Source organism: Mizuhopecten yessoensis, unplaced genomic scaffold (genome assembly GCF_002113885.1).
Source record: "Mizuhopecten yessoensis strain PY_sf001 unplaced genomic scaffold, ASM211388v2 scaffold8745, whole genome shotgun sequence".
In the NCBI taxonomy this organism is placed as follows: domain Eukaryota; kingdom Metazoa; phylum Mollusca; class Bivalvia; order Pectinida; family Pectinidae; genus Mizuhopecten; species Mizuhopecten yessoensis.
The window spans coordinates 3,133,174-3,159,417 of NW_018407700.1; the positions used below are offsets into that span (position 1 = coordinate 3,133,174).

Below are 26,244 nucleotides of genomic sequence, written 5' to 3' on the forward strand. Positions count from 1 at the left end.
GAAAGATGTGTTCGCGTTCAAAGCCCAACTCCATCAAATAGGTTTATTGCTATCATGCCGTGCAACTCCAACCCACCATAACATTTAGACGAACACGACACTGGTTCTATTGGGCAGGGGACTTAAATTGCTATAAAACATTGTTTCTTGAATAAGTTCACGCTTGTGTAAAATCAGTAATAATTTGTAATCGTGTTTGTGAAATAGAAACTGCCTTTCATCAGTCTCTACCGTAATTGATCTTCAAATACTTTTTTATGTAAAACATAAAAATTGCACACTGATTCAAAACTGCAGCAAACTAATTGCAGATGGAATACATTGATATGACTTTCATTTATGCTGTTTTACACAATCGTTGTAATGGTTTGGTTTAGTTTTGTTTAACGTCCTATCAACAGCTATTGCTTTTTAAGGACGGCCTTCCCTGTGTGCAAGATGCATGCGTGTAGTGTATGAAAAACGATTATTTTATAAAAGATCAAAACATGGTTTACCGGTTAATGTGTTTTGGTTGAAAAACATTTCTGTTCCAACCAAATGTTGTCAAAAGAATCGCACGCTCATGATGCGGTGAAAAACGGCAAGAGCTTCATTTGTAGTTGGAAAGACATTTAGTTTAAGCCTGTGATAACATTAGCGAGCAACGGCGAATCACTCTATCCACAGCAAAGTAGCGGCTTTCCAGCCCTGATTAAATTACTTATGGGTAAATGACCAGTCGAGAAATTACCGTACGGATCTGTTCGATAACGCTCACCTCTTTTTGTGCTGTATTCGCCAGGCTTACTGAACCCGGCGTGATCAGCGAAACGCCCCGATACGTACTGCTCTTGGTACACAATTAGGAAGTAAAGCCATTTCCACTCTAGAACGATCTTTGAGATATCTGGAGATTGAGCTATTTGGGCAAATATAAAAACATATATGCGTTTTGTCTTAGTTACGGTAGATAGCAGTGCATTAAACAAGCTATTTTCGCTAATTGAATTATTTATTATTGACTGAAACACCATTTATGTACAAATACCATGATTGGTCACATGATCGATATCAATTAGATGAAAAAAGATACTGTCCATCATAGCTTCTTAATAACACGCCAATCATCTAGTTTCAACCCCAACAATATCGGGTCGTAAACATGTTCTGGTTCTCTGAGAGGCTATTGACAAGGATGTATCGAAAAACTGTCATTTTTCTCAAGTACCTGGAGATAACAAGATGTCAGTGATCGGCACGTGTTTCCCTCTCGAGAATCTGGCGCCGGGCGGATCGATGTTGGTATCCAGTACTTGCTGCACACTAGCTATGACAGTCGTCTGTTTATAGTACAGGAAGGATATCACAGACCTTTAATGTGAGTTGATGTGTCATAAGTATAGGATGCTACACATTTGATGGAAGGTGTAAGGTAGGTAGTTTCTACTTCACGTTTCATGTTGATCTTCTTAGTAAGTATCTGCTTTGATTTTGCTATTTTGAATTGAAACTATTTGATACGTTGGTTAAGGACTTACGCCTATTGCCGTTGTTATTAAGATTTATAATTTAATAAATGATTTATTCTGTTAAGACGTATATGTTTCTAACAAAACAGGTTAGAAATATCTGGTATATAATATTTAACTAACCGGTATGTTATACAGACATATCAAACAACTTCTGATGGGTAAAATCTCTCAAGCATAACCGAGCTAGGAAAGTATTAAGGATTTTTTAAGCGTGATTCTAACACTTGACGTTGGTACACACGTATTCAGAAACGGTAAAGTCACATTTTTTTTACTCGTAATGAAAAGGCATTGTTAGATACCAAAAGAATCAAGCAATCGCCATAAGTTTGGAGGGCAATTAACAATTCAAAGTTGCACTATATTTAGGAGTTGATCAATCTACCATTAACCGTTTGGTAAAAGAACAATAGTACAATGACGTCACTGCCTATCGTGCACACAATGGTCGCCCAAGAGTTATGACGCGACGTCAAGAACAAACTAGATGTTTAGCGTATTTGTGCAGCCGTTTTGAATTGCCGTAAAAACTGCTGAACCAATTGTTTTTGTTCCTAATGGTGTATCCATCGTATCTCAAACGGAATACATCAAAACGAATAGGAGCCTGTAAGTCAAACATCGGGATATTATTGATACCACGAGGGAACCCTTTGTTGATTAGTTGTCGTCGGGACTTTCTGGTGATCAATAACAATCCCATCAACTGTCCCCTCCCTGTCCTCTCATATTTAATTCTATTATAAACACCTGTGTGATAGATCAGACAAAGAAGCGCTCCAAAATACTGCCCGGTAGCAAACTACGTCTCCACATTGATGGCAGCGTTGGTAGAGAAGAAGGTTTAACATGCTAATTCGAAAGGTCAATGCTCTCAATAATGATATGCTTAAGCGATTAAGAACATCTATTTGGTTATACATATTATCGATATCTGAACTTTAAAATGTTCAGTTACAATTTCAGAAGTGTTCATGTGTCCTGCTTTTGCGTGATGATATTTTTTTCTGTACTTTTCCATTTTGTTTTGTTTTCAAGGTTTAACATATTGCATGCACCCATTCCTGTCATTTCTCAATAATTCCTAGTAAATAACGTTTCAAAGCATTCCAGTTTGTATACTGCCAACGATAATATATATATATATATATTTTATAAATATTGGTCATTGCTACATTTGCAGCGACAAAATTTCAGCAAAGACAGTATATTTAATTTTGCAAACTGCAAATTTTGTGAGACGATATTTAAGGCAAAGATCGTTTGCTTCAACAGAACATGAGTGCAGCTGCTGTGAGATCAAACTGTCAACAGACATGTGGGAGTGAAGCTATCACAACAGCACCATGAGGAAATGTTAAGTCTTATGAAGCATTTAGTGCTACTAAATAGTTCATTGTTTGTAAGGTCTGTAGATTGATTTGGACACTTATCTACCTTAGCTATGCCTTTCTTTACTTGACTAACAATGTTAGTATCACTAATTACCTTGAAGACGTATTCATGTGTCTGCGTTATCCAGGCAAGTCTTACGTATTGTTAATGTGCAGTTATGTCGGTTCTGTCAGACGGATAAAGGAGCATTGCTTGTTTTCATTGCCCAATGATCTCGTCCATTTCATCTGAAAAAGAAAAGCCAGGATGGTAAACTTGGCATCATTGTACTTGTACCATACACCTTGATATCCAGGCATATAAATGGCAACTCTTCTTTTCAGATATGTATGCTTTCTTCTACATAATATGCGATACCCAAATATGTTATGTTACCAATATTTTATGAGTAGCTTAACGAATTTATAAGCACATCGACATAGCGTCCAGGATGTGGTCCAGACATAAAATGTTTATTCATAGATTATTACATAAAGTGGCCGTCGAAATTCGAGCACGTGAGAAAAATGAAATCATACACATTTAAGTATTTATCAATCTCTTCTTCCACAACTTTCCACATTTTTCTTCTGCCAATCCAGCCACTCAACGGCAATTTTTTTTGGCTGAACATAATTGTTAGTCAACTAGTCGATAACGACCTTCCCCAACTTCAATTGTGTTTTAAATTCTTAACTACATAACGTGGTGGTTTGGCGATTGTAGCACTGATGATCTCCTTATTCAGTTCAAACTTTCATTTTGATGTCACATTTTAGAATCTTAATTTTTAAAAGTAGTAGTTGAACGGTAATTAAGATTTAGGTAAAGCGGTCATTATGAGTTTCTTTGAAGTAAGATAAAAAATAAAAAGGTTTTTATAGAGCTGTTTTTCATATAAATTAGCAATTTTACCCCCACAAACCTAAATTTGTAAAACATCGATGTCAATCACTCGACAATGTCATAAATATTTGGTAAAAAGAAGCATCACGATTGTTGACCGTAATGTATCATAACATTTCTTTCTTAGTTATATTTTCAAAACTAAAAAAAATCACGAATGTACATTTTTTGCTTAAAATTATAAAACAAAAGTGATTAGCTTTGGCAGGTAAAATAATGTGATAACCTCAATGAAAATTATCAATAATTAATAGACAAACGAAAGAGGAACAATTATTAAAATTGATTACTGGCAGCACATATGATTATACGATATGCATGTTGTTTCCGGTACAACACGTGACTGCCTGTTTTAACTCTATTTTGATTTAATATCGTAGACAGTTTTTCAATTAATTGAAATTGCAAGATTTGGGTTCAAGTAGAATGCATATAAATCATGAAAATTATTAGCATGCACACAGAAAATAACGATGCATGAGCATATGTACTAGTATGCGGTAATGTATATTATTCCATGTATATTGACATCTATGTGAGTCAGATTTTCATTGATTTTAAGATTGTAAATGACAATGAACAGACAGTAGTTTGTTACTAACTAGTACATGATTCAGACGGAGACAACAGTATGTGCCTGAGGTACTAGTTTATATTTACTTACAGCATACGCAGTGATGGCAAACTCGTTATGTATGCAAAACCAGCAGTCTGCTTGGTAGTCTGCGTCATGCGAAAGCTCATATTGCTGTCTGACGTAGTACATATAAATACATTGCATACAAACCCTTAAGAGACTTGGTGCATAGAGAAAAACGTTCCTCTTCCAAATTCTTGTGCATATGAATTAGTTTTCGTTTACCTGGGTTTAATTTTGGGAAATGGGGATTTGTTTTTGGAAGTCGGTTGTCATGCAACAGCATGTTTGGGCTTACACAACTGGAGCCGACTAGATGCGTGCCTATTGTTTTAAATATCCTCATATGTAGTCACAAATTCTCGTAAAATGCACATAAATTGTTTGACAGGAGGCAGCATCGCTGTTATATACGATACAATGCTCAGGTTTCAGATGTCTAGTTTCATAAAAGATTTCGGAGTCGTAGTATCTGTTGGTATTCCCATGGTATCAATTATAAGACCATAGCTAAGAACAATGTGATTTGTATTGGAGGAAACAATAGTTTCCCTCGATAAAACAGCTCCCTTGGAACTGTTTATCATAATAATTGATTAAACGACTACATCTATTTGTGCCATAACGGATCATTTGGTGACCATTCTGTAAGAAAATACGCGCGATATATATATATATGAAAAGCAAGCATCATACTTACGGAATGCCTATTCCACAACTACAATAGAAGCGAACATAAAATCAACATCTATATCAAGTCTTGACTTTAATCAAATAAATAGAAACGTATGTAATACCCATCTCCTTTACAATGGTGAATTGTCAGTTATGAAATAAGCAATTTAAGATAGTTTGACTTACAATTAATCAATGGATATCAGTGTACACAGCACACTGTTTAAACAGCGATCGATATGTAGATGTTGTAAATCTGTCGCACACGTTTGTATACATGGTTGAAAATACAGGGGAAGAATCATCGGTTGGTTTGGAATCGGTGCCGTAATGCTGTGGCGAGAACAGCTAAGTTCTCCGGGAGTCTGATGGTGATTTGTTAAATTAGTGGTATAAATACAATTGTAGCATGCAATTTCCAATTGACTTTGGGTGCTTTTGTTCGTTTTATTAAACCTTTAACCGACTACTTGAATTGCAATTCTCAAGGGAGCGAGCTTCCTTTAAATGTAGCATAGCATACAAGGAAAACAACTATATAAAGCGCGCTGTGCATTGAAAGGCAGTGGGAATGGGTAATTAGTTTTTTTTAAACCAACGACACAAACAATAGAACAGTCGCATATTGTCGGGCCTAACTAATATCCGATTTCAACCTAAATTAATTTTGATACAAGGTAACATTTTAGGAGAATGGCCTAACATTCTCAGTACATATGTACGATTAACTTCAGGTTAAAGTCATAGTGTGGCCTAGATACTCCAGAAATGGAATTATTGCATTGTTTGAAGACCTCATACAACGTCTATACAAAATGAATAATGGAGTTCAAACAAACAAAGATCACTGCATTTGATGATGAACTTAAACAACGTTTTAAATATCAAATGAAAATGATTAAATATTAACAATTAACAAACTATGTAAACCTTTATGTCTTGCTTTGTTACGAATTATGTGAATGGTGAAAAGTAACATACGACAAAAAATAGTTTATGTAAGTATTAATGTCTATCCTTTTTTATTTAAAAAAACCTGCACTCTAAGTAAGCAATTATTGTTCGAGTTGTCTCCCGTTTAAATCACTCTCTAGATAAAATGGCCCTGATTATAACTATTTTGAGCATTAAGCCACTATTTCTTAAACGTTTTTCTCAACAAGTGAAGACAGTTAAGCCAATCGCAGCGGTTATTGGAAAATTTTCACTAGATTTAGTTTCGAGATTCCCTATCGTGCGATGTTATATCTTTTTTTCTCCGCGAGAAGTGGAATTTAAAAAAAGCATATTTTTTTCATTGATAGAAATTTCAATTGACTTATGCATCATATCATCGGCGGTTACCAACAAAGGCCGTCCATGTGCAGTATGTTAGTCATACTGTCATTAACGTTTGAAAAGTTTCAGATTCAATCCGTATATTGATGTTTAACAAGTTTTTGACCTGAAATGATAAAAAGGATGGCAAAATCGATATACACAGCTTAAACGAAAAATGTTACTACTGAAAATTATTTCTGTCAAAATCATTGGTGATATCAGGACTATGTCATATGAGGATGGAGCCAGTGACGATTAGACCATACAAAGGGTCATTTTATTGTGATAAGGTGCATAAGATGACAAGGACAACGAAAGAAAGAGTAGAGTGTTGGAAATAAACGATACAAACCCCGAGTGTTGCAACATCAGACACCAGATTTGTTGTGCTGTCTGGTAATGTCAGAACACTTGTATAAACAGGTACAGTGTATAATTTAAGTTGACAGAACAATTGTAATATGTTGTTTTGTTGTCACTATCCTAGCTTTTGCTATGGCGTATCTTTTGCTTGACCTTTATTAACATAAAATGTGTCGGCGATGAAGTAAAAAGACGCATATACCCCTCCGGGAACACCTGGTATTATTCTCCTTGTTCTATTTCAATGGTCTCAAGTTGTTGCCCTAGTTTTTTTCGATTTTGAGTACAAATAATAGCCTTGTTAACACTCCGGTATTATCTTATTGCTATTTTAAATGTTTTATTCCAGTAATGAGTGCGTGTAAGCTAATCACTTCTTTCTTAAGTCGAAAATTGTGGAATATAAGGTCGCAGGGTGCAAATCTTCAAAACTGCAATGTTTCATTACTCAGGATGTTATCAAATCAAGGTGACTGAAGGTGTTCATCAGTCGGTTGTGTTACACTTATGTTTAATCAACACCCCTGCATTTTAATGAATGGGCTAGTAGTTAATATAAAAAGGCAAATGTGTTGGTAATACTGTTAATGTATAGTTTTACGGCATGTACCGGTGTTTCACAATGGCGCCTTGATCCCCTTATTGCTGAGAAGCCCTACATTTAACACCCTCGTACCACCGTGTCGATTGCAATAGAAATACAATCCTACTGAAATCAAAACACGAACTTGCAAAATGTGTACGGACTAGCACCTCAACACTGGAAATACTGAAAATTGTTCTGCGTTCGGTAATTATAATGATGCTATTGGAATGATCAATCTTTGGTGCGAGACTTTGAATGGAATGATGTAATGAGTATCTCGTGTACTTTTGCGCGGATTACAAAGCAACATTATTGCAGAAAATTGATCTCCCGGGGCACAGCCTTCTCATGGTTGTTAAATGACGACCTATCCTTAATTTTAAAACGTATCCTTTAAATTGTGAACCGCATTTAAAGGCATAATTAAATTTTCAACCATTTTTGCATAAATAATACTTGTACCCATGTTATAGGTATACTGTGCACGAGCGACGTTATTCTAAAATAAAATAACTGTGATACTGTACATTTACATAAAGCATTGATGCAAAATCTGATTTGAGTCTGATTGGGATATTTTTTAATCCATTGTTGCTCTTTGCGCTATTATCGGATAGCGAATATAAACTTTATCCTCGATATTTAAAATTGCAAAAAGAAAGAAAGAAAGGCATTGCCTTGCCTACCGTTGTGATATTTACGACAGTAACCCCGAATTTGATAGGCGTACTTTATACAAGGAGTTTGAATATGAATGAAGTTATACTTTAATGCAATTATGTAAATGTCAATAGGTTCACAAAGATACGCTGACGTGGTACGGGAGTCCTAATACGGGAGGATGTACACTACTCATTGATTAATATTACACCTATGACGTAACAGCGTTAACCGTATACATCTCTAATAAACTAATTATGTCTATATTATGGTATGTGCCTCTCATAAACAGATGAAGCTAGGTAACCGCATATATATCTACTAAGTAGATACAGAGAGGATATTCTATGTATCTAAAATAAACAGATAACTGTAATGTGCCTCTTATTGGCAGATAATGGCGGTGTAGCCATATGTAAGTTTTAAATAAACCGAAACCGTGAACGTTTAAACAAATAAAGCATATGTAACCGTATGTACCTTTAGATACACAGATAAATGATGTGATGTGAGTCTAACTACATTTGATGATGTGGGGCACATGGAGTCAAACTAATTGTAATGCTGCGGGTACATGAAGTAAAACTAACGGTAAAGGTGTGGGGTACATGACGTTAAACTATTTGTTAAGTTGTGGGGCAATGGAGTCAAGTTACTGGTTAAGAAGGTTGTCATATGGACTCAAACTAATGGTAAAGATGCGGTGTTCATATAGTAAAACTTCTGGTTAAGATAACGGGCACATGGAGTCAAATTTCTTTGAGAGAAGTGGGGTACATATGATCCAATTTACTAGTAAAGGTGTGAGCCAAACTACTGGTCAAGCTTCCTATTAAGATATGGGGCTATGGATTTAAACACCTGATACTGGTAAAGATGTGGGTTACATGGGTTCAAACTACATGTACATATACATTTCGTGATAATTTGCTGGATTTGTAAACTTAATGTTACAATGTCTGCCTGACTGTTAGGTACAGTGTACATTTAACTACATACTTTGCATTGAAATTGAGTATATGTATGCTATATCCAACTGTTTACATTAATGTAATAAAATTGTTAAAAACTTTGTGGTACACGTTTTTTATAGAACTACATGCAGTGGTTTATAGTAGAAGAGTAAGGATAATTGTTTGTATTAATAAGGGATAAAAGAGTCACAAGGTTTCATCAATGTTATAGACTACATTATATGATTTATCGTCTACTTTCTTTATTGTAGCAATACATGAGTGTTAGTAGGAAAACACGTCCTAAGTATTGGTAAGGTAATTTGATACTGTGCGTTTTAACGTTATGTAATATCGTACTTATCTGATTCCATACCTAATCTTACTGTCTTGAGTCTTAGGTAGCAGTATACAGTAGAAATGGCCCGACTCTGATAAACAAGGCACATGTTGAGGAAATGTAAACACAGCGGATTTACCCTACACAACACATGTATACATGTATACATATTTGTAAACTGCAATAACATTTACAATACATATAAAGTACTGAGAAGTGTATAAACCTCTTTTTTTATGTATGTCACTTGTGTGAACAACATGGTTACCACATCAAAAATTACCAAAAATTGCCATAAATTGCTATTTTTGACCCAAAATTTGACCCCGCAGCTAGTATTTTTTTTCTTAAGTTCTGTCTGAAATTAAAGACTACCTACCTGGTTGCAGAATTATCTGGGTCCCAGTAAAGTTGTAAAACGTGATTTTTTGCAATTTTGCGTCGTGTGCTGTTGACAAAATTTTACCTCCTGTAAAGCTAGCTTTTCATGTGTAGGCCCCCTTTCGGATTATAGCCAAAAATATATTCTCGAATCAAAAAAAAAAAACACTTTTTTTTTACAAATGTGAAGCTCACATAGCCCACTTCATCATGCTAATACCAATTTTAGTACAGTTTTATTTTTATATTTTTTTACATATCATTATATAGGGGTTAGTCATTTAACAAAAATATCACCCATGACCACAACCCTCTACTGTATACTGCTACCTTAGAGTTGGAGTGATTCGACTACGTTTGACGAATCACAATTAGAATGAAAGGAATCGTGATAAGGATCGCACTAATGTGAGGAAGACTTTCCCTGATTATAACTAATAATATTTTTACTCTCTTTTACAACGAGATATATTGAGTTTCAATCAGCTTACTTTATCGGTAATTGGCTCTGATACATGTACGAAATTGAAGCAATTGAAAATAATGAAACAGTAAATTGACGTCATTTGAACTAATAAAATTGAATCCTCGAGTACGTTAGCTATGTGTACTACATGTCTGTTACATATGTTTCTCAGCATCATTGGATGATTGAACCGTGTTGTAACTCAATCTCCTTTGTTTCAAGTCAGTGCTGCGGGAATTTTGATGAAGTTTTTGACGTCTTCGCAACGTTATGTGTTGATCATGCTCATTTCTGTAGACAAGTCTGTAAACAAATATTGTTTTTATGAAAGGAGTCTGAACCAATGTCACAGAACGCAGAATCCCCGAGTTTGAGAGTCTCTTGTATCCCATGATTTACTTTACTTTTCATAACAACATACTATCCACAATGCAGCCGCAAAAATAGAAAGAAAACATCGTGTGCTTTCCTTCGTGATGATTCGTGACGTCATCGTGTTGACGTCTTCTTTGCTAATATGAGTTATGCTTCACATCGAAATGTATGTGACGGTGATATTTTAGATAATGTGGAATATGAACAGTATTACTATTGGACCCCATTTGTGACAGGGAAAACAGAAAAGAAAAGCTACGTGATGTACCACTCGCAAGCAGCATTTCTGAATAAAACCAGTGTGACAGTTAAGACAACGGTATGAAACCCTGGTATATTATAGCACATACTAGTACACAGACACGGTCGAACAAGTAGGAACATATACCCGCAATTTTAACAAAACAAAATATGTTCACATTTCTTTGTTATGTCAGTTGGAGCAACATTCATAAAAATGATACTCGAATGTAACCAACGCAATTTGTCTATATTGCTTGGAAACAACTGATAACTGTAATGGGAGACTGATCCGAACTATGGAGATTTCTCGTTTATCCACCGTTTGTGATACAAGGACGCACTCGGTTTCTCTCAGGAGGACAGTAAGCAATTTTAAAACGAGCATTATTGGTATTTTGTGTCATATGTGATGGTATGATAATAATAAAACTAGAAATGCTTTCTCTGGGGAATTATCGCTAGTTGTACAAGATGTGTTAGTTCCTAACTGGCTTTTAACATGAATCGGAAAAATTCAGGCCGTGCATCTATCTGCTGAGATTTACTAAACGATCCGGTTTCACGTCTCGATGTGGATATATTGCTTCGGTTGAAAACGAAAGCAGTATGCTTCCTTAAATCTATGTTGGTCTGGAGAACAAAACACTTAATATACCATAGAGTAAATTAATCTGTCCAAGCCTTATCGCCTATGTTGAAATTTTATCGAACCAGAGCGTAGTGAATTTATTTAGCAAAACCCCCGAGATACCGTCCTATTGATCTAAACATATAATATAAAGTCTGTCCTCGTAGGGGCGAATTCAAATACACGGGATGAGAAAAAGTAATCTCATTAAATGGATTGGTTAGCTCCTTCCGTGACAAATGTACATATTGCCATGGAGTTGAGAGGTGTTACAAGAAACATAAACAATGACATGAAAGTATCCATAAGCGAGAAGTGTTATATCTCATTATAGTAACTGTAGCCTTTGCTGATATCTTCAAGACAGGCACCAAATTACAACTCATATGCGATAACGTCGTGGGAAATGTTCAGTAGATCATGTAACCCATCAAAGTAAAACATTGCTCTGTCTTTGAATATTTCGAAACAGTCAAAATGGAAGAAATACCATATCAAACCCCATCAAAGCCCCAACAAAACCAGGTAATGTATAAATAATAAAGCAGATTTATTTTTCTATTTTCACTCTCTGCTTTGTAGCTAGAGCTTTATTGTATGCTGTAGAAGAAGGTGTTCATGCCATATCAACATGTAATTGATCTCCCCGAACAAGTTCCGGGGTCGTTACATTAATACCCCTTATAACCTGATGTGATTCCAGACCTCAGAGGTTGACACATGCATCAAAAGAAAACCATCAATAACAGTGATGGAAACGTTAGAAAGTCCCATTCCTACATGACAACGACTGTGCATACTTCAATGGTTCACTAGCACAATTTTCCACTCAAACGTTTTTTTTTTTCAAATAAAATAGTATCTGAGACATTTACTATTGGTAAATATTCACGTACCACTGTCGACAACAGTAAGTAAGTTCTGGAAACTGTTTTTTCCAGCATGACTTTTGACAAGGATTCGAATCCTGGACTTGATGTATTTATTCTATCGCTGTACCCAATGGAGCTGCCTAGTTAACGGAAGTGTATTAGCCCACATGTGCTACAGTTAAATTCAAACGGAAGTTAAGGGGAGGTAACTGTATATAGAAAAACGGTAGTGAGTTGGACAGGACCTTCAAAACACAAGTTTATGAGCATATCATTCAAAAAGTTGCATTAGCATACGTCTGTCTACGGGGTCACACAATTACATGGTACGGATTGACTGAATTTACTTAATAACTACAATAATTACAATAATTTATATAATAATACTAATTTTTGTGTGAATGACCCTAGCGACTAAACAACGACTGGTCTGAGTACATCTTGACTAAATGAGATGAACAGACCACATGGGCTTTGCGAACAATGTTTACTTGCCGAAATATTGATACTTGATACGAGAACGTGACCCGGAAATACTTCACAACATAATCAGGACAGTAATAATAAACAGAAGTTTATCGAACATTAACAGATTAATACCGTATGTATTGAAACACTGATGTGCTAGAATACAACACAGGGTAACACTCGTTTAATCCATTGCTATTACATTAAGTACTAACTGACATTTATGCGAAAATATCAGCATAAAATGTTTGCGATCGCGCAGACCTACTTTCGTTTTACAGTTGACATACATTTGTACATGTCAGCATCAACAGTATACCTTAACTTGTGTCCTTCATCGTGCCGAAGATTATACAAAGGCGCATTCGAGGAAAAGTTCGTGATTAAAAGCTTGTGTGTGTGTGTTTTTTTTATCTAGAAATTATCGGATAAAAGCATAGTGGCTGACTGGCATGTTACTTCAAAAGACAAGATACAAGAATCATTTTTTTACGTTGAGTATATATGTCATAGTATAAGCTCTCAGGAGCTTGTATTTCGACAAACATACATATATATATAAATGGTAAAACATTGTAACAGTGTAAGGCAAACAACAAATTTTATCACAAGATACCTACGTTGGAAGGATTAAGATAGAGAGGCTAAATAATCATGCTGTACAAAATTTGGCAATAAAACAACTTACTTAAAAACCAGTCCAGAGGGCAAGAGACTGGGACACAGCATTTATTTGTAACCAGGAGCACGAGTTTGGTAGCCGTTAATATTATAAGACGTTTTTAGTATTGATGCTGCTCGTGACACTATCAGTGATGTATTTTTCGCTTACAAGTTAAAGTGTTGTCATCCAAAAAGAAGAATAGTACAAATTAAAAAGTGTGAATTGTCTACAGCTCTTGTCAAAAGTCAAAAACATTCCTCTCATGTTCTTTATCGTCACCTGGACGTGTGTAAGTTAGAACAGCTGGTTTCGCAGACGCTTAAACTATGTACACAATATATAAACAGTTATACAACAGTATTGTAATTGTCTCGGTATGGCTACGAATGCGTTCCAGGTCAGGTAATAGAGCATCAAATGTATCAAATTCAAATAAAGCACCACTTCACGACAATCATGGATTCATATGGATACAATGTTATTGAAATAACATTCATACAGTGCATGCAAGCTGAAATTAACAAATAGTTTGTTTAAAATAACAAGTCATCATTTCCATGAAATTATCCAAATAAATAAGATCTTTATGTCAATATAAACTTCAGGTTTGATTCAACAGCTATAAAAGGTCATTTAAGGAGGGCCTCCCCCATTTGCTAGATGCATGCGTGTGTTGAGTTTGTGCATAATCAATTTCTGTTTTGGAAGTCTGTGGTATGCTCATGTTTGTCTCCTTGTGATAGCGTAGGACTGATGCTGACTTTATAGCATACATGCCATAACTTTCCGGTGCAAAATAGTGAGATCAGTGATTATTTTTAGTGAGATTTGGTCAAAAACAGTGCGATTTTTTTTTCTCTGAATTCGTGAGACATTTAAAACATAAATTATGTAGCATATATCATAGTATTGAATCATTTGTGCTATTCTGAAGCCTCTAATGACTTTTTTAGAGCCAAAATTGAAGATTTTTTAATATTTCAAAGGATTTTAGGAAGGTTTACACGTGACATACGGTTCAGATAAAGCTAGCAACATTTAAAAGTAAATAAATCACATAAAAGGCAAAAAATAATAGTAATTAAAAAAGATGAAATTCCACAGGGATGTCCTTATTAACCCAGGTTAGAAAAAATATATCTCAAAACATTGGGAATATTTAATTTTAATTTGTTGGGAAAAAAATAACCAATAAATACTATTTTTATGTATTCAATTCTGAAGAAACTTGTTTTCTTCTGTTTATGTTATATTCATTAACACTCAATCCCATCCCGACGGCAAGAGAATGAATTCCGGATTCAATGTCAGTGTCCGGTTTCGATTTTATAGTCACCTCCAACATTTCCGTTTCGGTATTTTAACAGCTCTGACATCTCCTTATGTTGCTGTTTAATGTTAATATCAACTGTCATCCCATATTAATTACCAACTAGTCCCCACTGGATGTGGGATCACTGATTTAATTGCTTAACAGTTCACACATCGGTGAGCATGTCATCAAGCCATACCCCGCTAAATCGGCCGGCCGGGCCATTCAAAACTTTCACACCTATGCTGCTAATTGGCCTGGCCTGTGATTTAAGTGGCTGGCGTTTGACTTCAGACCATTGCGGTGACCAAGGTCAGTGTGAATTCATGTAGCTATTGTTTATTCACTAAGATTGACCAAATTTGTTTCTTTTCGTGAGATTAAATTATTTGCAACAAAAAGCGTGAAAATGGGTTCCCACGCCATGAGACATTTTGGAAGGCTGTTTTTCGTGAGTCTCACGCCTAAATCGTGAGGTATGGCATGTATGTTATAGTGCAATTTCACTGGAGCATACTGCTGAAGACGCATCTTATTTTACGATCGAACCTCGTTATCTCACCATCTTCAATAGCCTAGAGTTTATAATTTAAATTTGTACTATTCAACCTTAGCAGATTTAGCATTGTGTTTAATTTCACTCCCCTGCCACCTTGCATAGACACTTTAATAGCAAAACTTTTAAACTTTCAAGATTATTTCAGCACTGGTCGCCTATGTATTCCCCTTGGTTATCATTTACAGTTAGAATATGGCCAATTATTTCTACCAACTGATCATATACAGAAAATGTTTCTTTAAGTATTGTCCTCCTTTGTTTTTTTACATAAATCATGACATAGTCGACAAAGTAGCTTGGTACTGGGCGCCGCCATTATTATTTACATGCACAGGGACTTAATTTCCAACCCTCAGTTCACATATGTGTATTATATAATGTATGATATAAAAAAAAATGTGGACCATAGGATGGTAATTTGTGCCAAGTCCCTGTGCCAGGTTAAATAATTTGAAAGCTTAGAGAACAAGGCTAAATCCGCTAAGGTTCCCGACATGAATATGTGGCTACAAAATGAACGCTTGGCTAGCAAAGATGAGATGTTACTGGCTGGACAGATAATGACAACAAAAGCAGGCTGAAACATGTATGGAATGTGTTTTTCTTAAGGGAGGCTGTATTAACACATTATGAATATGTAAAATCATGATGGAAGTCCATTTTACCCGAATTACCTGACGTTATTTTCAATACCCTCAGTTCATCTATATTTCCACACTGTTCTCTGTATAAGGGATAGAAATCAGTTTGTTTTTTGGGTTTTATAAATTCTTGCAACCACTTTTAAGTCATATGTATAAGAAAGGTCTGCCAAATATCTGATTCTTTGATAACTTTACTACAAATATATAGCAGGAATTGAACTTTCTATATCAACTGCACTACACTTCATATTATTTGTTGACATTTTTCTGCTATAATACATGGAGTTTCCTCACAAGATGCTGATAACCGAAAAGAGTCTTAATCATATCTTTTAGAATATTGTGTTTAAAACAATGTTATACATGTATCTCTTCGATCCACCAAACATCAACAAACAACATTTAAACCCTTCAATACCTAAATCTGTTATTAACAGGATTGTAAAATAAATATATATGTGTTCGCTCATTCATATTTACAATGGTGTTCAAATCCACTAATACATAAGTTGACATAAAGTTGTACTGCAGTATTTTTTGGTTTGACTTTTGCCAGCTAAATAGGTCTCATCAAGGGTCATTGACCTGTCAGAAGTTGAAGTAGCCAAAGTTATTTGACTTTGGTGTAGAAGCATCCTAAAAATAGAGGAAAGTAAGGGCTGGATTTTCACGAACTCGAAGAGTTGTGCCCCTTTGTTTGCTTTCCTATACATCTTATTCTGGCAGTTTATCATTCATATTTTTATTTTTCCATTTGTTATGCACTTCATATACATCTGATGAGAATGGGAGATACTTAACAATGCGGAAGAATCGGGGATTTTCTTTCATGTCTACTACTTGGGGGACCAAAATAGATCTTCTGCTCCCATTGCAACACACTTGGGATCTTCAATTTTTCCTTTCTTTCTTAACTGTTCTGCCTTTCCTTATTAGTCATGAATGCCACCTGAGAAGCATGGCGAACACTTAAGGATCAGTCTGTCCGTCATCACACGTTGTCGTTGGCGGCGGCAGTCACATTTAAGTTTTCCAGACTTTTTTTCGCCACCATTTACCATATCAATTTGTAACTTTGTATGTGGCTTAATCATAATAGATTACAGATCAAGTTTGAACCGCATGCCAGTATTTTTTTTTTGCTGCAGTTACATGTATGGGCCTTCACACATTGGAAGTTTCCATAATTAACTGTTTGCCATACTTTGTTCGTTACCGCTTGCCACTTAGTATGTGGCTTTATCATAATGGATTACAGTTAGAGTCTAAACCCTGTGTCAATATTTCATTTGTTTCTGGAGTTATGGCCCTTCGCACATAGGAAATTGTCAAAATAAACCTTTTTTTTTTTACTTATTTCGCTACCGCTTGCCATATCAATTTGAAACTTTGTTTGTGGCTTTATTATAATAGCTTACAGAGTTTGAACCATGTATTAAAATTCCATTTTTGACTGGTGTAATGGCCCTTTTGCACATAGGAAATTCTCATAATTAATTGTTTTCCATATTATTTGCAACTTAGTATACATGTATAATGGTTTACAGTTTGAGTTAGAATCCAGTGTCCATGTTCTATTTTTTCTGGAGTTATAGCACTTTGCACATAGGAAATTCTTATAAGTAACCGTATTTTTTTCCGTCAACACATGCACTTCCTTCGAATTGCAGTTTTCTTCTATAGGTGACACCCGTCCTCATATGACCCTGGCTGAGGACATAAATATACAGTGCTTCCTCAAAGAAAGTGCCTGCTTTGGATAACTTTCCCGGCCAGGGGGTTAGGTCTCTATCACTGTTACTATATGAATAGAAAATCAGTTTATAAAATGCACTATTTATATTTTGAGTTCTGTTGGGCTGATCCAGTGCTTTTATAAAAAACACACACTTGCTTTCACTAGTGTTTGCTACATGTATACCTAACCACAGTTTCTTTTAAATCTTCAATAAGCATAATTATGGAGAATAGTCACGGCGGCATTGAAAAAATATATATAAATCTTATTACCGGTTAGCTTGTAATAATAATGATAATAATAAACTTTCTTTATTGAGGATAAAATACATGATTAGCCTAAGGCTAATCTTCCACATGATCCTCTTGTTCGTAAAATACGTGTGTTCGATAAAATAACATGTTTACGCAATCGATATATAAATAAACATAGTTATCATGCTAGTAACATACATGTTCATATGCTAGTTAAAAATGACATACATATTGATGCATTCGACTTATATAAGGTTATATCACAGTTATCTTAGTTAAGAGTATCACAGAATGCATACAGTTTCATACAAAGGTATTTCATCAATTAAATGGCATGCGCCTAATACACATACTACTATATATAGCAAACAATAATCATTGTTATAGTTACACGCTAATATAACTTAGTCTAAAATATTGATATAATTCAGATAAGAAGTATATTTAGAAAGTAATAAGTTTTGGTTAAAAAGAGAAACAAATTAAAATCTAAGACATTGATATACAATATTTGGTAAGTTTTCGTTTAAAAGTGGTGAAATTGTCTATTTTCTTTTGGTCACTGGGTAAAACATTCCAGTCGTTTATACTGTCAATAAGAAAGTGTCTGGAATAAAAAACAGTTCTATGTTTTGGCACGTTGAAATTATTTTCAATAGCATATCTTGTATTCCTGCAGTGATCAACTCGCACAAGAGACACATTATTTGATAAATATTAAGGCACAACTTTATGATGACATTTATATAACATGCAAAACCTTCTGTATTTATAGTATTTGTCAATCGGCATCCATCTAAGGATTTGTGACATTTGCCTAGAAGGTGTGTCAAATGGTACATCTAAAATTAGTCTAGCTGCTTGCTTCTGAGTCTTAAGCAGCTTGCCCATTAAATTTGCGGTGCACCCTGACCATACCGTACTACAATACATAAAATGTGGGAAAACACAAGAATTGAAAACACCCAGCTTTACTTCCGTATGTAGATATGGGATTATACGTCTCAATAACCCTAACCTTTGCCTTATTCTAGATGCAACAGATGTAACATGACTTCCCCATGTCAATCCATTGTCAAAATGTATACCAAGTTTTCCACTGCATACTTGTTCAATGGGTTCATTTCACATAAATAATTCTAAAGACTTGAGGCAATGCACATACATTTTGTTTTCTTGACATTTATCATCATTTTATTTTCAATACACCATTCACTAACACTGTCTAAATCAGATTGCAATAGACTGTTGATGTTATATAACGACCTATCAGCAGCAGATAAGGAAGAGTCGTCTGCATACAAAATGTACATATCAGTGTCAGATACAACATGATGGGGCAAGTCATTTATAGAATCAAAAACATAAGAGGACCAAGAATTGATCCTTGAGGCACACCATGCGTAAGTATACGGCCTTTTGACATATGACCTGCAAGAGATATTACTTAAGTCCTGTTGTCTAGATAATACTTAAACCATGACACGGAATTCTATTTGATTCTATACAGTGCCATTTTTCTAAGTAAAACAAGATGACCAAATCAAACACCTTTTTAAAATCTAAAAGTATGACTCCTGTATTAAGACCATCATCTTATGTTTTTTTTTTGCCCGGGGGTTGACAATAATCAAAAGTGCAGTTTCACATGAGTGACTTTCACGGAAACCTGAATGCGATAATAATATAGGATCATTAGCAGTTAGATATTTGTAAAAAGTACTGTGAACGTGTTTCTTAATAATTTTAGAAAGTACTGGCAAAACCGATATTGGCCTGTGGTTGCTAACATCAGCAGTACTACCACTTTTATGAAGGGGGGGTAACTCTTGCCATCTTCCACTGTCATTTTACAAAATTAAATTGCTGTAACAAATAACGCAGTTACATAAATACAAACATTTTAATAATCTTTCATTAAACAAGGTAATTTACAGTTAAGAACGAAGCTAAAATGTGTAAGGTAGTGTATGGAGACGATGACGATGGTAAGGTAGTCCATATAAAGATAATGTGGGACAGACATAAGTGAGGTGGTACTTTGTTACCTGTTGCAAGTCGGGAATCGATATGCTCATATTCCTGGAAGCTAAAATGAATATAAAGTAGAGTTGATATCTACACAGTTGAAAGAAGACGATTGGGTGGATCGATGCGGGGATTTATCATATTACTATTTAGAACACTTTCGAAACAATGTAAAGTGGAATTACTATAGATTATAACGATAACTTGACTACTGAATTTACAGGACCCCCGGGAACAGTTGTCCCACTAGCAGCAATTTAATAAAAAGACGACACAACTTCAGTGGGCATGTATTATTTCGATAGATCATCAGCGAAAGTGAGCCTCGTTAGGGGAGATAACGGTAACGTTGTCTGGCATAGAGGCATATAATATAAGTGAATTTGTTACAAGGATATAATCCGGGTTGAATGGAAGCAAACATTCCTATCAAGTGGTCTGACAACGAGGGAAATACACATATACATCAGAATAAAACATATTCTTCATGAATTCAAAAGGACACGTCCAGACCAAAAGCCTATAGAAAAAGAACCATGGACTATTAAGACGTCAAGAACAAAAGGGAGACCATCATGATATTCCGTTAAGTTAAAGAAAGTATGCAGGTTACATTTTACCTACGATCTAAAACTCAAAGAGCAATACATCTGTTATGGTGGACACGGAATCATAACGAAAATTAGGTCATGGAAATACATTATGTAACTATCCATACATTGAATATATCCATACATTGAAATACTATTTATATGAAGTGCATATATCAAGTATGTTCTGACACTTCTTTCTCCGCGGTAGGAGACACGACGAATACGTTATGTCGAAAAGAAAGACAGCAGGGATACAAGGATAAGACAATCAGTCGCGGAGACAATGCTAGGCAGTATGTCGCGGAGAGATAATGATACGGAGGGAACAATGATACAAAAATAGAAGTCACCGAGTAGGAAGTCAACGATAAGTCTGTCTGTCGGGTAAGGGGACAAGAAGAGGTTGTTAGTATATCGCAGGAGTAGGCCATGATAACAGGAAAGATGAAAAGTATAGTGTCAGCTACGGCGGAAGGAGACAATGATACAACTGTCTGAGATAAACAATGATAATATTGTCTGACGAGGAGCGGGGCAGAGGTAGAGTAATGTGTCGCGGGGGAGACTAGAGTACAAGTTGTTGCATACCCAAACAATCAGTTCAGTTTTCATTGTTTGGAGTTAGAAAAAAAGGTATGCAAACTGTGTAGTATCTCTTTGATGATACCAATAAGGATTCATGTGTTATATAGGACAAATGAGAACCTCCAGAAAGATATTCGAAATTTGTTATTCCTGACTAGAATATCCCAATTTTTTTCCAAATCAAATTAGAAATCAGTACTGAATTAACTGTTTGCGCCTTGAGTGTGATTTAATACATTAAAATTTAAGAAGAAAATCGTACGTTTTCATAATAAGGATTCATAACACTATGTATCAGACTACAATTACAGTTGTAGGATCGCACAACGTTGCACGATGTGCTATGTGCACACAGTGTATGCACGATATGTATACGATGAGCGAACTATACAAATCAGGACAATTATTGCTTGCGCACCTTTAGCGGACGATGGCCGAACGTTGTGCGATGGCAATCGTGATTGATGTAAATTGAGAATTGGCTTAACAATATTTTCGGTGTCGTTGATAAATATATCAATTTGATTTTTAAGTATGTGTCTATATTTTATCTACATATCTTAGCTGATCTTTCTATCTATATTTTCTTAAATTTAGAAATGGTGTTTCGGTGTTTTTAAACAACCAAACCGACACACGTATTATAATAACGAGCATATGGACACAGTCCCTTATACAGGTAAACATAGTCACTATTTACCTGTTCTGTTACCTGGGAGCCAACCCCATTCTTAAACGTCAAGCGTTCACTGTAATACTTGAACATAAAATGAACATAATCTTAATTAATATGATGAGAAATTTATATATACAGTGTTCCTTGTTTCATACGAGCCTTCCGGAATTTTTCATTCCGTAATATCAATCAACCAATCGTACCAAATCGCGTGTTCCTGTCGCCGCAATTATGTCTGAGCCCACTTCAAGAGTGCGGGAAATGGAAGCCTCTGCTTTGGCCGCTATAAGAGAGACAAGGCGAGCTAGGCCTAGGGAAAATACAGCATCCGTACCATCCCTCTCCGCCATTGCGCCCAATGCAATCCTGAATGTGCTCCGAATAATTCTCGAGGGAGAAATTAGTTTCTGGTTTTTAATGCCACGAAATCTCATTCTATATCAGATATCTTATATAGCAACGATATTTCAATTATATAAGATATCTTATAAGCTATATGAGATATCTTATATATCATATGAGATATCTTATATGCGATATAAGATATATTATATAGTATATATGATATCTTATATACTTATATAAGATATCTCATTTAATTTCTATATGATATATCTCATATAGGATATAAGATATCTTATATAGTATATAAGATATCTCATATGCTATATAAGATATCTTATATATTACATAAGATATCTCATATAGTATATGAGATATCTTATATACGATATAAGAAATCTTATATAGTATATAAGATATCTTATATACTATATGAGATATCTTATATATCATAGGAGATATCTTATATGCGATATAAGATATATTATATAGTATATATGATATCTTATATACTTATATAAGATATCTCATTTAATTTCTATATGATATATCTCATATAGGATATAAGATATCTTATATATTATATAAGATATCTCATATAGTATATAAGATATCTTATATACTATATGAGATATCTTATATAATATATAAGATATCTTATATCCTATATAAGATATCTTATATCGTATATAAGATATCTCATATAATATATAAGATATCTCATATAGTATATAAGATATCTCATATACTATATGAGATATCTTATGTAATATATAAGATATCTTATATAGCATCTCATTTAATTTCTATATAAGATATCTCATATAGTATATAAGATATCTCATATGCTATATAAGATATCTTATATTAATCGATGAAATACAGGTTCGACATTGCTCCTTGAATAAATGTTAAGTTGGCTTGCCATAATTCATTTGATTACAGATATATCTTCTGGGGACGTCAAGATTTTATATGCACTCCTGACTGATTTAAAAGTCATAGGACCTGCTCTGATGAAAGTGGGACTCACGTGGAAACTAATGACATCTTAATCGATCGATTACCTAAATATCTATTTTCACGTGAATGGAAACTGTCTTAAACTGATAGTTTTTCTCGCGAAAATGAACGATTTCGTTCTTTCGAAATCATAATCAAGTTTCAGACTAGGTGACAGCAATGAAGAGACGGCGAACGTAACGACATGGTAATTGGTTAGCTGGTTAATCATGGTGGACTACAAGTCAAATAGCGGGAGTTTAAATACTCCTTTAGTTGATGTCTTGGCGCATTAAGTATCTACATAACCGTAGGCAAGGACTTTTAGTTAATGAGAATCTTTATTCCTAATATGGTTACATGTTTAACTAATGCTATAGTTGCCTAAAGTTTATTTTTTGGGGGCTCTTCCTTTGAAGATACATTGCATCTTTGAAACCACAGACACTCTATCCACACCTTTTCTACTTTCTTTTCGATAGACGAAATGCTATCAAATTATGCTTCTGTATTACAATCTTTCCGAGTACCCGGTAATGATAAGGAAACAAACCAGCCTCGTTTTCAATGGATTCCGAAGATATCCTATAAGTCATATGAACAACGTTCAGTCGTGGGCCCTGCTAGTTGTTCAACTAAGCCATTATCAAAACTGCTTTTTTCTTATATCTCGGATACAGTCGTATCGCGACAAAGCATGCTCCAGAAGTGGAATACAAGAAACATGGGTTGTAGAGTTTTTATTTAAGGAATGATTTTTATTTTTTCAACATTTATGAGGTCATAACAACAATGGGTTTATGGACATATTGAATGAATCGCGTTAGCGATTCATGTAAAATATGTCCAAAAACCCATTGTTGTTATGACCTCATAAATGTTGAAAAAATAAATATCATTCCTTATATTTACATTGACGAATCCTTTCAGTGGATCGATATAACAACGAATAAAACAAATAAACAGGGTTTGTTCCTGCTTATACACGGGTGCAACGCAGTGGCGAGAACAGTGTTTTTTCGCGGGGAAATGTGACACTATCGTGAGAGATCTTAGCAACCGTCAACAACAATAACACAACAAAATGTAGTTCCATATTCAATGTTTATTTGTAGCACAGGACACGTGAATACGTGGATATTTCACAAAGCACAGTTCAATAATATTTTAAGATGTAAGAATTAAGCATCTAGTTCGGTCGTTCCGAGTGAGTAGTTTTTGTAGTGTATTACTACGCAGTGTGATCAGGTTACTATCAGTTCCCACGTGCTGAGATTCTATGAACACCTGTGTTATGCATTTATGAATGTAATTTTTGTCAATGGGTCTAAGCATACAGAATGTAAATATAAGGTCAGTGTGATCAAATTTGAGCCTCCTCATCTCAAACCCTATTTGTCCTGTCCGAACGTTTGTTCTATCCACACTTTACACTACCAGGCCTTATAGCAAACCGGATTGAATCTCTTCTCACCCCTTTGCACAGAAAGGCCAACGGCGACATAAATGTGAGATTGTAAACGATTTAGGATCATATTTTGAGAACAAAAACACGACTAAAGTTGAAATGAAATATATTGAACGTGAAAATAATTTAGTTCATGGTTTGCAATATCTTTGTTTAGTTTGTTTGGTGGCAAGATTTTCAAGCAAACTTAAACATTTCTTTGGCCGGCTTGTTCTTGTTTTCATACGAAGCTGTATTCATTCAATTTAATCAATAACTTTATCAGGACTGATAACAAAAAACTTGTTCAGACACTGCGGGATCTTCTACCCTCCTCGTTCTTTATTTACAACATGACCAACAGGGACGAATTACGTATAGGATGTATAGTAAGCGTGAGGGTTTCGAATTTCCTATCATAATATCTCCCTTTCAAGAAAGCTTTCTTGCTTCCGAAACCTATGCTATTTATGTGTATCATTTTAATTTGTATTCATGATATCCGTGTTAGATTTCAACTACTAACGGATACACTTATACATGTAACAAAAGGTTTCAAGAGATGCGGGTTTATTTAGACTATGGAGATGTTTTATGGTCGCTACCTTGATCTCAGTGAGATAATTTGAAATTTCTTTCAATGAAATGAACGTCGATGCGTTAGATGACCGTCATTTATGTGCATTGTGGTTTCGATGTCAATGCATCTGCTCTCACTTTGAGGGCGTGATAATACACGGATTTGACATAGATTTAAATAGTCGATGTCATCGATAACCCTTCCGGATCACCTAGTCTTATCCTCATCTGACCTTCATTCATTGATTTGTTTTATCGATTTTAAAGTCCTAATTACGCTTTTGTTGATACACTTGTATTCTCATTTGTCCCAAACTAAAATGATTATTGTTTTATAACTGAGTCAATATTTACATGATAATTAGTACTGATCACATTCACATTATCTTATCATTGACCGTAGGTGAATATGTTACAAATAAAGTGTTTCTATTTCCACGTTATATTCCCTATTATATTTACATTCTGTATGCTAAGACCCATTGACAAAAATTACATTCATAAATGCATAACACAGGTGTTCATAGAATCTCAGCACGTGGGAACTGATAGTAACCTGATCACACTGCGTAGTAATACACTACAAAAACTACTCACTCGGAACGACCGACCTAGATGCTTAATTCTTACATCTTAAAATAATATTGAACTGTGCTTTGTGAAATATCCACGTATTCACGTGTCCTGTGCTACAAATAAACATTGAATATGGAACTACATTTTGTTGTGTTATTGTTGTTGACGGTTGCTAAGATCTCTCACGATAGTGTCACATTTCCCCGCGAAAAAACACTGTTCTCGCCACTGCGTTGCACCCGTGTATAAGCAGGAACAAACCCTGTTTATTTGTTTTATTCGTTGTTATATCGATCCACTGAAAGGATTCGTCAATGTAAATATAAGGAATGATATTTATTTTTTCAACATTTATGAGGTCATAACAACAATGGGTTTTTGGACATATTTTACATGAATCGCTAACGCGATTCATTCAATATGTCCATAAACCCATTGTTGTTATGACCTCATAAATGTTGAAAAAATAAAAATCATTCCTTAA

The 26,244-nt window shown here is 34.9% G+C and overlaps 1 long non-coding RNA gene across 1 annotated transcript in view; it reads right to left on the minus strand.

Moving 5' to 3' along the window:
- Positions 1–985: 985 nt before the first annotated feature.
- The window catches only part of LOC110456387, a 26,870-nt gene continuing 1,611 nt past the window's right edge, over positions 986–26,244 (minus strand). The window contains exons 2-3 of the long non-coding RNA XR_002463580.1: positions 3,003–3,136; positions 986–1,353 (exon numbers count right to left, since the gene is read on the minus strand). This is a non-coding gene — a long non-coding RNA (uncharacterized LOC110456387). The remainder of the gene's footprint in view (positions 1,354–3,002; positions 3,137–26,244) is intronic.